The sequence below is a fragment of the Prosopis cineraria genome, unplaced genomic scaffold (genome assembly GCF_029017545.1).
Source record: "Prosopis cineraria cultivar Desert tree isolate PC_DT_omini unplaced genomic scaffold, ASM2901754v1 PC13, whole genome shotgun sequence".
Lineage (NCBI taxonomy): Eukaryota > Viridiplantae > Streptophyta > Magnoliopsida > Fabales > Fabaceae > Prosopis > Prosopis cineraria.
The window spans coordinates 30,577,664-30,589,740 of NW_026555344.1; positions in this window are offsets into that span (position 1 = coordinate 30,577,664).

Sequence of the window (12,077 nt, forward strand, 5' to 3'; positions counted from 1 at the left end):
TAAAACTTTTCATTATTTTATAATTATCAAAACCAGGGTTTAATAATGTTATGCGTCGCAATGTACTTGTCCATGACATAACTTCTAATGTGCACTATTTTTTTCATATGATATCTGATTAGAGTGATTCAAGTATCTATGTAAATCTTATTTCAAATGCTAACTAATGACATAAATTTCATCTCAATCCAATTTTTTTTAATATTTAGACACCCGGATGTACAATAACCATTTTATGACATTTTCAATCACCTGAACATCCCAAACCACAACCTTGTGTCATTAGCCTTTTTAAAGGCTTTGACCATATCCAATAAGACATTTTTCACTTGATTGAGCATATATGACATCAAAAACATAGACATAATCAAATTTGTCCACAAATACACCTTTCAAACACATAAGGGCCCCTTTTTCACATAATCACATAATTTCACATATATGGCCAAATTTCAAACATTTAAACATTTACCCACATAATCTTGCACTCGTACTAGTAACTTAGCATTCGCTATCACTTTTCGCATGAGTTCATGTCATTTCATCTCACAAGGCTAAGATACACACAATATTCACACAAGCGCAACACAATGCATAGATGTATGCATTCCTACGGTTACTTATAAACATATTATTATTACAACAAACAAGTTCAATACACACAACTTGAAGGGCTATCATAGAAGTCTTGCTACTCTTGGCCCAAGTCTCTTGCTTTGTTGCTACCAGTATCAGAACATGTAAAATAGTAACCATGTGGTGAGATAGAGTTCTGGTAACCAAAATAATTCAAAATTATCTATTAATACATAAAACCATAAACAAGTAAATAAAACATTATTATTCTCAATTTCATTATATATATATATATATATATATAGATATTTTCAAACATAATCATATTTGCATGAATGATCATCCTATTCAATAGAACCTCCATACCACCCCAACTGAACCCATAGGCTCTATTGGATCAATTTTGTATGCATTGATCTGAGCACACCTTCAGTGATAGAATCACTTTGCTAAAGGCATTCTGTCCCACTTACAAACTATGGATTCCCCTTATCTCACACACAATTGGGGTGTTGTTACTCTAACACTGCACCCTTTCGGGTATTGAGAGCTCAAATAATGTAATGACTGCTCGGATACCCCATAGTAACAGTCCCTCACATGTTGTCATACTAGATGTCCTATGGTATCAGCTTGATCATATGAATTTTTCACACTGCTTCCCCTAGGGTAAACTCTCACTTTCTATCATGATCATGCCTATTGTCCATAATAAACAATCATATGTTAACATATACCACAATTCACTTATTATTTTTCTTTTTTAAAACAACTCCCTTTCTTAAATTATCTTATAAGTAAAATCACTTTTTCATTCAAAATCATTCAAGTTTCAAAACATGCTAATAAACAATATCATATATTGTATTACTCAAATTTACTTATAGATAGTTAAACTAGCTAATAGACATAATGAATTATTCTAGTTATCTCAACCCTTCTGTTTCTAAAAAAAATTACCTGTGGTACATTTTCTTTCTTTTCTAATACTTTATCCAAACAAACACATGAGCCACATCTATGTACACAATTTAGCACTACAAGTCAATTACTAAATTTTTCTTATGTGAGTTTTCATTTGCTTTCATGTTATGTGAGTTTTCATTTTATTAGCCTTCTAAAAAAAGAGAAAAAATACCTAAAAATTCGTGCAAAAAAAAAAGTGTTAGTGTGTTAAAAAAATCCAAAAATTCAAAAAAAATTAAAATATATATATATTGATTGAGTTGTGACTGTAGAAAAAGACTATTCTTAAACTCCAAGTCACTAAGAGGTTGCCTAAAGAGAAAAGTCAACTTGGGAAGTAAGAAAGTCTTCTACTTTGACGACTTTCTTATTTTTAATTTTTGGTAGCACTTTTCAAATCTCTACTCTCCTATTTTGCTATTTGTGCTACTCTCCTATTCTATTTGGCTTCCTATTTTGTCTTTTAGTATTTGACTCTTTGATGTTCATTTCTTTTTTTCCTATTTTTGATTTTCACGTGTGGTTTTTCCTTTTACAAGCTTGATTTTATTTGAAAATTTTGCTTTCCTATTTGTTTCAAAATTTCAAAAAAAATTGCAAAAAAAAAATCATCTTTTCATCTTGTACTTGTTTTTTAGTTTCCTTAATTTAGAAGATATTCACTTAGTTATTTTTAGTTTCTTGATTTATGTTTGGTTTCACCATTAGATTCTATCCACAAGCTTAGTGAGTGGTAAAGGCAAGTGTGTTTTTCATCATTAAAAAAAGCCATTATTTTTTTGTGAAACATGAGTGACTTTATTTCTCTTGAGAGTAAACACGTGAGTTTGTGTGTGTAAGGATCCATTTTTATCTTATATGGTTTCTAGTGCTTCTGTGAATATGAGTAACAAGGATGAATCCCCTAGTGTTAATATGAACTCTATTTTAGAACTTATTAAAACACAGTTGCAGTAATTTCACTTGGAACTTAATCATAGGTTTCATGAGGAGGATAAAGATGAGGTGGAGAAGTCCTCTTCTAAAGAAAAGAAGTGTGAGACCCCTAGTAATGATGAGGAGTATGAAGAGCCCCCTTCTCCTAAGGGAAAGAAATCCTCAAAGCATAATATTGACTTACCGAACTAGAAAGTAAGGTATCCTTCATTCAAGGGTAGCAACAATTCAAAAAAATGCCTTAATTGAGAAATAAAGATGGATCAAATCTTAATGACTCTTGATTTGTCTGAGTCAAGGAAGGTAAAAACTTCTTTAAATTTCATTGATTATGCTATTTATTGGTGGTAAGATTTACAATACAAAATTGAGAATGTTTTCTCAAGGATCTACGACTGTAGAGGAGTATGTACACGAGTTCAATATCTTGAAGTTTCATGCAAACAGTCAAGAAAATGAACGTGAAGCAATGTCAAAAATTATAGATGGCTTAAGGCCAGAGTTGAGAGATAAGCTTGACTTGTACACTTTTGTGGACAAGGAAGAGCTCATACACAAATCTATAAAGTTAGAGCAGAGAAATAAGAATGAATGTTCCACGTCCTCTTGGAAGGACTCCAAGGCAACTTCTAAATAGAAGGATTCTAAGGCTGAAGATACATCTAAGGCTAGGGAAGAAATGAAGACCAAGTATGAGGTTAAAACTTCTAATCCTAAACCTTCTTCTTATTCATCTAACACTTCTATTAAGTGTTTCAAATGCCATGGTGTGGGCTACATGGCAAGAGATTGTAGCAATAAAAGAGCTATGATCTTGAGAGATGATGGTGGCTATGATAGTGTGCATGAAAGTAATAAAGATGATGCTGACAATATTGATGATGATTCTACGTCCCATGAATCAAATGATGAGCTTAAATGAAATGGTGTAGTTGACTCTATCTTGGTGGCAAGAAGAGCTCTCAATATTCAATCAAAGGAGGATGATAAACGTGAGCAACGTGAGCATATTTTTCACACTAGATGCTTCATCAAAGAGAAAGTGTATAGCATAGTAATTGATGGTGGTAGTTACACTAACATAGCTAGCACTTTACTTGTAAATAAATTTTCTCTACCTTTAATTTCACACCTTAAACCCTATAAATTGCAATGGTTGAATGATTGTGCTGAAATTAGGATTTCTAAGTAAGTGTTAAGGTTTATACTTGTGATGTATTATGTAATGTAGCCCCTATACTTGCTGAACACTTGTTATTAGGTAGGCCTTGGTAGTTTGATAGTAAGGCTACCCATGATGGTTTCAAAAATTGTTACAAGGTGCCTTTTAAAGGTAAGACTGTTGTATTAAATCCTCTTAGACCTATCCAAGCCTATGAAGATCAACTGAAGATTGCTCAAGATTATAAGCAAAAGAAAGATCTCCTTCATTATGTCATGAGTGAGAGAGAAAAGAAATAGAGTATTACTTTACCTGAAAATCAATAAAAGAAGAGGAAAAAGAGTAGTGAGAAGGTGAGAAAAGAGAAAAATAGAATGGTGGGAGTAAAAGAAAATGGTGAAAATAAAATATTATTGTGTGGGAAAAGTGAGATTCAAGAGGCTTTGATGAGAGAGCGAGCTCTTATTGTAATTTCTAAGAATATTTATATTTCTACTGACACTCTTGACCCTACTTTGCCTTTTAGTGTTGTCTCTTTGTTGTAAGATTATAGAGATCTATTCCTTGACGAGATTCATAATGGACTTCCTCCCTTAAGAGGAATTAAGCCTATGATAGATTTCTAGCCCAGAGTTGCTATTCCAAACAAGCCTGCTTATAGGGCTAACCCTGAAGAGACTAAGGAGATCCAATGCCAAGTAAAGGAATTGATGATAAAAGGCTTTGTGTGTGAGAGCCTTAGCCTTTATGTTATCCCTATTATTATGGTGCCAAAAAAGATGGATCTTGAAGGATGTGTGTTGATTATAGAGCAATCAACAAAATCACTATAAAGTATCATTATTCTATCCCTGGACTTGCTGATATACTTGATGAGTTGCATGGTGCTTCTATCTTTTTTAAAATTGATCTTAGAAGTGGTTATCATCAAATTCATATGAATGAGGGCGATTAATGGAAAACTGCCTTTAAAACTAAATTTGGATTATATGAATGGTTAGTCATGACTTTTGGTTTGACTAATGCTGCTAGTACTTTTATGGCATTAATGAATTATGTTTTTAGAAAGTTTATAGGCAAGTTTGTTATGGTTTACTTTGATGATATTATGATTTATAGTAAATTTATGACTGATCATGTGAATCATCTTAAAATTGTGTTTGACACCTTGAGGGAATATAAGCTATATGCTAATTTCCAAAAGTGTTTCTTTTGTATAGAATCTATTATCTTTTTGGAATTTGTTGTTAGATCATAAGGAATCTGTATGGATGAGGAGAAAGTTAAGGCTATTCATGAATGGCCAACCCTTAAGAATGCAAGTGAAGTGAGAAGCTTCCACAGCTTAGCAAGTTTCTATAAGAGATTTGTTAGGGATTTCTCTAGCATTGTTGCCCCTCTTAATGAACTTGTTAAGAAGAATGTGACCTTTATGTGGGGTGAGACACAAAAAAGGGCTTTCCAAACCCTACAGGATAAATTGACTAATGCCCCTTTACTTGTTTTGTCTAATTTCTCTAAAGCATTTGAAATTCAATGTGATGCTTCTAGTATTAGTATAGGTGCTGTTTTAATGTAGGATTCTAAGCCTATAGCTTACTTCAGTGAAAAACTACATGGTGTATCTTTGAATTATTCCACCTATGACAAAGAGCTCTATGCTCTAAAGAGGGCCTTAGAAACATGGCAACACTATTTGTGGCCTAAGGAATTCATTATTTACTCTGATCATGAAAGTTTAAAGTTTCTCAAGTCTTAAGGTAAGTTGAACAAGAGACATGCTCGTTGGATGGAATTTATTTAGACCTTTCCTTATGTGATTAAGCATAAACAAGGCAAAGAAAATGTCATTGCTGTTCCTTATCTCGAAGGTATACATTACTTTCTTATTTGCATGCTCAATTATTTGGCTTCGAGATTCTAAAAGATCTTTATAAAACTGATTCTGATTTTAAAAATATTTAAAAATCTTGTGAAAAATTTATTGTTTCATATTAGTTATTTATAAACATTTATTTTCTTGATTATATCATCATTCGAATTCTTTTTGTATATATTTATTAGTTGTATAATTTTTGATAACCTATAAAATTTCAAAATTATTAGTTTATTTCATGGTTATATTATTGAGAAATTTGTCATTTATTGTTAGTTAACATATGTGTTTTAATATTGCATTGATTTATTTTGAACTAAATTTTATTAATTATTACTTTTACACGTCTTATCTATAATTTAGATCAAGACGTTATTCACCAAAAAAAGTTTTTAGTCTTAGATAATGTAATTGAAACTACACATCTTGCTAATCATTAAGGGGCTTTATTGTTTTTGGACGATGGAAGCACACTTCAATCATTTAATTTAATATAAATATTCATTATATTATACAATGATAGTTAATGCTCCATATATACTGTAGTTAGATTCTAGTTTTATTTCATTGGTACGTAATTTGTTGGTGTGGAACCAGTCTCCTTTGCTGGATTAGTTAACAAGTTTTGTTATTATAGTAATTTTGAGAGGTTCAAATTATAAGGGAGACTCTGTCGAAATTTCTACAAAGTATTTAAAACTTTACCAACTTTATTATTATTTTATATAACTTTTATATCGATATTTTAACTTAATCTTTGGCCAATCAAGGCTTATGAAATATGAATTCACCACATATTTCATGCCACTCATGCCCTTAGTGTCGAGATGTGATAGCTCTTCTATCAGAAACTTATCATCTTCTCTAACTCCATTATCTATTATAAATAGCTAGGGAACTAGGCACAGTAACAACCAGGCTTGTGATCCATTTTACTGTCATTTCACCACTATCACTACCACTTGCAGCCTCTTTGGCCCTTGTAAGATGGTCAAAATGAGTCCAAATACCTTGTTATCACTGTGTGTGAACTCTAAAACTATTTTATGTCATCAAACAATAGAAAAGATGATGAGTCTATGATAGAAGGATGATTTTTCTCCTAAAAATATTGTTTAGGGGAATATTGTCCCACCTTTTAGTATAAGGGGCCTAGCGTTCTAAAAAAAATTAAGGAAAAAAATGAACTTTAACTCTGTAAATGAAGTATCATAACACACTTTTCAAGGTTTTTGGTCCGGCAATCATTCATATTTTATCTTGATAGATTAGGACTTAAAAAACAAGAACTCTTAAATGTTTGAAATCAAATTGGCTATGCATATATTGATAAACAATCAAATTTTATTTTCAATAAAATAAGATATCTAGAGATATTTATATTATCTTGGTTATCTTTATTTATCTCTTTTAAAATTAAGGCTAGGATTTAATATATTATTTTTAATATTTCTAAATCTCTCTAAATAATTTTAGGATTTTTTAGTAAAAGCAAAATTATTTTGATTGATTCAATAAAGTTTTATGCATTTTTCTTTTTCTCCTCCCTCTTCTTTCTCCTTCTGTCTCGACATTTACTCTTTTTCTCTCCCCCTCCCCCCTCTTGTTTCACATAAAATTGGTAGCCAGGTTCCCACTCTTATTTCATAGCTAAACTCGTTCAGGCTGATAATCCTAAACCGGAATTAAAAAGTTTTGAGTTAATTTTGTCAGTACTCATATTTCTTATTTTTAGCATTCATTTTTCACATTTTTAGTAATAATCTTTAGCAATTTTAGCAATGTTTTAAAAATCAAACTAGACAATGAATCAGAAAAGTCAAAGAATCACAGTGTTTATGGTTTAATCATTTAGACCAATAATTGAATAAGTGACATAATAATAAAATAAAAATAATATTTATGTGCACATATATAACATTAAAACACCCACAATATCATTCATGGTTCAGAGTTGTTCGGTCATAACATATTAAATTTTAAATTCCTCATTTTTTTTCATTTGTATGTTTTTTATTTACCTGAATTTTAAAAAAATCAAATGAGTTTTTGATATAATGTCAATAAATAAATTATGCACTCAAGATTCTACTATAAAACCTAGAAGTACATTGATATTGATTAACAATTTCAAATTAAATAAAAATTTTATTATTAACATAAGAATAAAAATTGGTTCAAAACTGTCCAACTAGTTCTTGAAGTTTGAAGATCATTTGATGGTGAAGAGTAGCCATGATGGCATCAGGCTCTTGTTCAACTCTATGAATTTGGATATGAACTTTTAGTCTCATAGAAAGAGTTTTATCGGTGAGCTTGATATTGAAATCAAGTACTATAGTGAAGACCACACTTCCTTGGTTAAGGGTAGTCAACATGGCTCTGATTAAAGCGTTGCCATATGACTTGAAGGTGGTATCCAACAAAACAACTCTGGCTATGGCTGCCATACCCTTTCTTCCACGAAAAGTGAGGATAAGGCAGATAGTTCCAACATGAAGGTGTGTGTAACCATGGTTGATCCGATCAGGGGTTGAGCAATTTTAAGAGTAATGTACTGTTCAGCTATGATGGCAGGAATGCCACACTAATCTAGACTAGAAGTTTGGATTGCCTCCTTAGGTTGAGGTGGATTTGAGTGTATAAGGGTCCTAATACCTCGAGTGAAAGAACTTCTATGATGGCATAGTTTATAAGGGTTAAGAAAAGGAAGTTGGGTAGTTGAGACACGAGCATATGCAAGAACAACAATGTATTCCACAAGGTTTCTTATTTTTGGGTAAGGGTTCTCTTTACAGTAGAAGGAAGACAATCAAAAGAAAAGGATGAAGAAAGATTTATAGGGTCAAGAATAGTAGTAGGGGTTTTTGAAGAAGAACTTTTTAGAAATCCACTCGTAAATATCTAGCATTTGTCAAAAAAGAGTATGGCTCTGATACTATAGGGGTGGGACTCATGAGCACTAGTCCCAGAGATCCTTGTGTCTTAGTGTTACAGGGTATATTGATCCAATTACCTCAAACGCCTCTCCTAGACAAACTCAAGCCACTTTAGGATCCTCAATCCCTTGACACTTTAACCCACAGATCTCTAAGCATAGTGACATAAGCTCATACACATAGATCATTGGTCGAATTATTTTTGATGCACAGGTTCCACGGTGAGGCAAGTGCAGAGAATACTTGAATTTGAGTATGATAGATATTGGATATTAGAGAATCAGGCTTTCAGGAGAGAGAAAGGGCTTATAGAGACATGATTAAGGAACACACAAGATTTTTTATTTCAAAACAAGTTTTGCCTTATAAGAGTAGCTGAATTCTCCTTATATAGACATAGAGTGGAGGATGAAGACAAACATTTCATGATTACAAATAGACAATCATAATCACATGTCTGATAACTTTTGACAGGAAAAAGTAAAAGAAAAGGTAAAACAAACTAACATGACATAAAGTAGATAGCTTTGTCTAAAAGTCAAAAGTGACTTTTGTCAATATTACAAAAAGATAAATACATAAAATGTAGAGATGACTTAAAGCAAATTCCTTCCATGATTAACACAGGCTCTAATGGATGCACTCTTGATCATGTGACAAATTGAGCCATCTTTTTTCTTTTGTTCTACATTTTCTAGCCACAAGGCTGTTACGTCTGAGTTGTTATAGCTGTTCTTCTTCCCAAGAAGTTTGGTCCTTATCTTCTTGAGTGGGTGTTGATGTAAGTGTGTCTTTTAGTTCTGGAAATAACTAGTAGGTTTGGGTCTCTATTTGATATAGGTCTTGGCTGTTTGATGGAGGTGTGGATGATGATGCTCCATAATAGGATTTCATCCAAGTAGAGTATCCTTTTTGCACAACAAGGCTTGTGAGCCATTCAGGAAATCGATATTGGACAGATGGAAAAGGATTACTTAGTAAGATGGGCTGATGAGGGATTGGAACCAGGGAGGTGCACTTTAGATGTGGATCAAGAACAAGATAATTATTCATTTCACATAAAATTTCTTTTAATTCAATTAAAGTAGAATTTTTATGTATTGTCCAATTAGCGATGGTCTTCTATTGGCAAACTTAGTTGGCCACATAAAGTTTTTCTTTACTATTGAGATGATAGGGGTGATAAAGGATGAAGAAGGAATATGCCTTTTGCTCATGGAGAGGGACATTCCATAGTAATTCTTTCTGAACTACTTTAGAGAGTTCTCTACGCCATTTGGAAATAGGTGAGAATCATTCAAGGAGCTTCCACAGGGTTGAACTTTCAGTAGCTAAGTCATACAGATAATGATACATTTCCAAAGGGGGAACAGTTATGACACACATAAAAAGAGAGGATAATGACCAAATACATCACAAGAGTTCTTTTAGAATAGGGCCTCTGATAAATGGGATGGCAAGGTAAGGTGCTTGAATATCAAAATATTCAAGTTGAGGTTGGATATGTGATTTCTGAAGGAGGATGTGAAGTCAGTAGAACAAACTTCTTCTGGCTAATTTTTGGACTTCTGGGACAGTCATTATTGATGAAAGTGAGAAGGAGAACTTTAGAAATATGAGTGGATTTGAAAACCATATACGAAAAAAGAGGATATCTCATGGATTTAGTTGTTCTTTTTACTCCAACATTTCAAATTATCACTAAAAACAAAAAAAAAAAATAATCTGGCATATACTTGCACATGGGCTGGAGCCGTATGAAATAATTGAACGCAATTGTTCTTGATTCTTACTAATTTCTTATGGTCAATAACTGAATATAAGTAACTGATTAAAGGAGAAATTGGGGAATAAAGGATCTGGATTATAGAAAGTAGAAGAAAATGTGCATGATTTTATTATTGAAGCTAACCTGCAGAATATGAAAGATCAATTGTATACTTTGAATTATGTCATTTTTCTCAATTAAATATGTAATAGGGTAATTATCCCTAATGTTCCATTGATTAAAATACAAGTATCGCCGACGAATAAGCGCAAGTCCAGCCATAAGAAGTTAACATGAAAAAATGATAGACGTCTTAAAATTTTGTTCGTTGCCTTAGCTTGGAGGCTTGGACTAAACTACGCGTAAACGCGTGAAGAAAACCGAAAAATGACTTAAATCAATGACCGGCGGTTTTTGTTTAATCAAATCTATATCTATATATTCAAACCTTGAAAGCATTGATATGTAATACTCCCTCAGTTTTTAAATATAACAAAAACTTTATCCCTTGAATTTAGATCCGGCTAAAGTACACCCACTCAACTAGTATTTCATGTGGCACGATAATAATGGCTTGATTCTATTGAATAATAGCAGTTAAAGATTTTGTTATATAATACTCAGAAATATCAAATCTTAAGTTTTTGAAAGAGACATCATACGTAAAGAGTTTTTTGATTGTGAGGAATATTCTAAATATTTTGGAGAATATATCTTGATAAATTTTAAGTATTGATAAAATCTTGTAGCTGTAATTGGTAAGTAGACTTAGGCTACTCACTGAATCTAAATACATGTTTCTTTGTTTTTATTTGTAAGCAAAACTATAAATTTCTAGAAGCGTTTGTCACATTACTTCCTAAATTGTCTCATACAGTCAATATTTATTTTCAATAGACAAATTTATTTCATTAATTACAGGGATAATTGAATCCAATTTTTTTTAATTTCAGCCATAATTATTTTACTTAATCAATTTTCTCAAATGATATGAATAGGCCATTTTCTTCTATATTTAAAAACAGAAGTATAGAAATAAAATATGTTAATGGATAATATAAATAAAATTGATACAGTTGTTGTAGAATGTCTCGTAATATTACCCCAAAAAAAAGTCTTCTTACAATGTAGATACGAGTTTTGTTTTTCTGAGGATAAGTATTTTTAAGAATATTCGGTAAATATTCTGTTACTTTACTTTAAGTTATCATAATTGTACTTGTCAATATATTATAAAAGTACCTTTTCTGCCGTATAATCCATGCTTTTAATCAATTAAACAGGATTAAACTGACCAATTCAAGTCTTCAACATGCAAGTGGCCAATAGTCCAGTCTGGACGTGTATCGAAGCCCGTGCATAAGCAAATTGGTTAATTAAAAAACGGTCAACCTAGGGTTTAATTGGCATTTCATAATAATAATAATAATAATAATAATAATAATAATATCTTTTTTTTTTTGGGCCGAACCACGTACTCTCTCCAATAAAAAAATATAAGCCTTTTTCTCCGCTAATCTTAATTTAAAATTTAAGCAATTCGATAGTTGTAGATTTATTTTTCATTTTATCTATTATATTTATTATCCTAGATTTTTTATACAAATTTATGATGTTCTTATCATTTATCATTGATAATTAAAATCAAAAGTAATATATATATATATATTTTTTTTTTTTGTTGATATTCATATTATTGACTGCTTATATTTGGCACTCCCTTCTGTTTATATATTGCTCCTTTTTAAAATAATTTTCATGTAAAATTCATAAATTTTAATTTTTTTAATTCAAAGTAATGTAATAATTGTACATAAATAATTTTTTAATTATTAAACTATTTTTAAAATCATT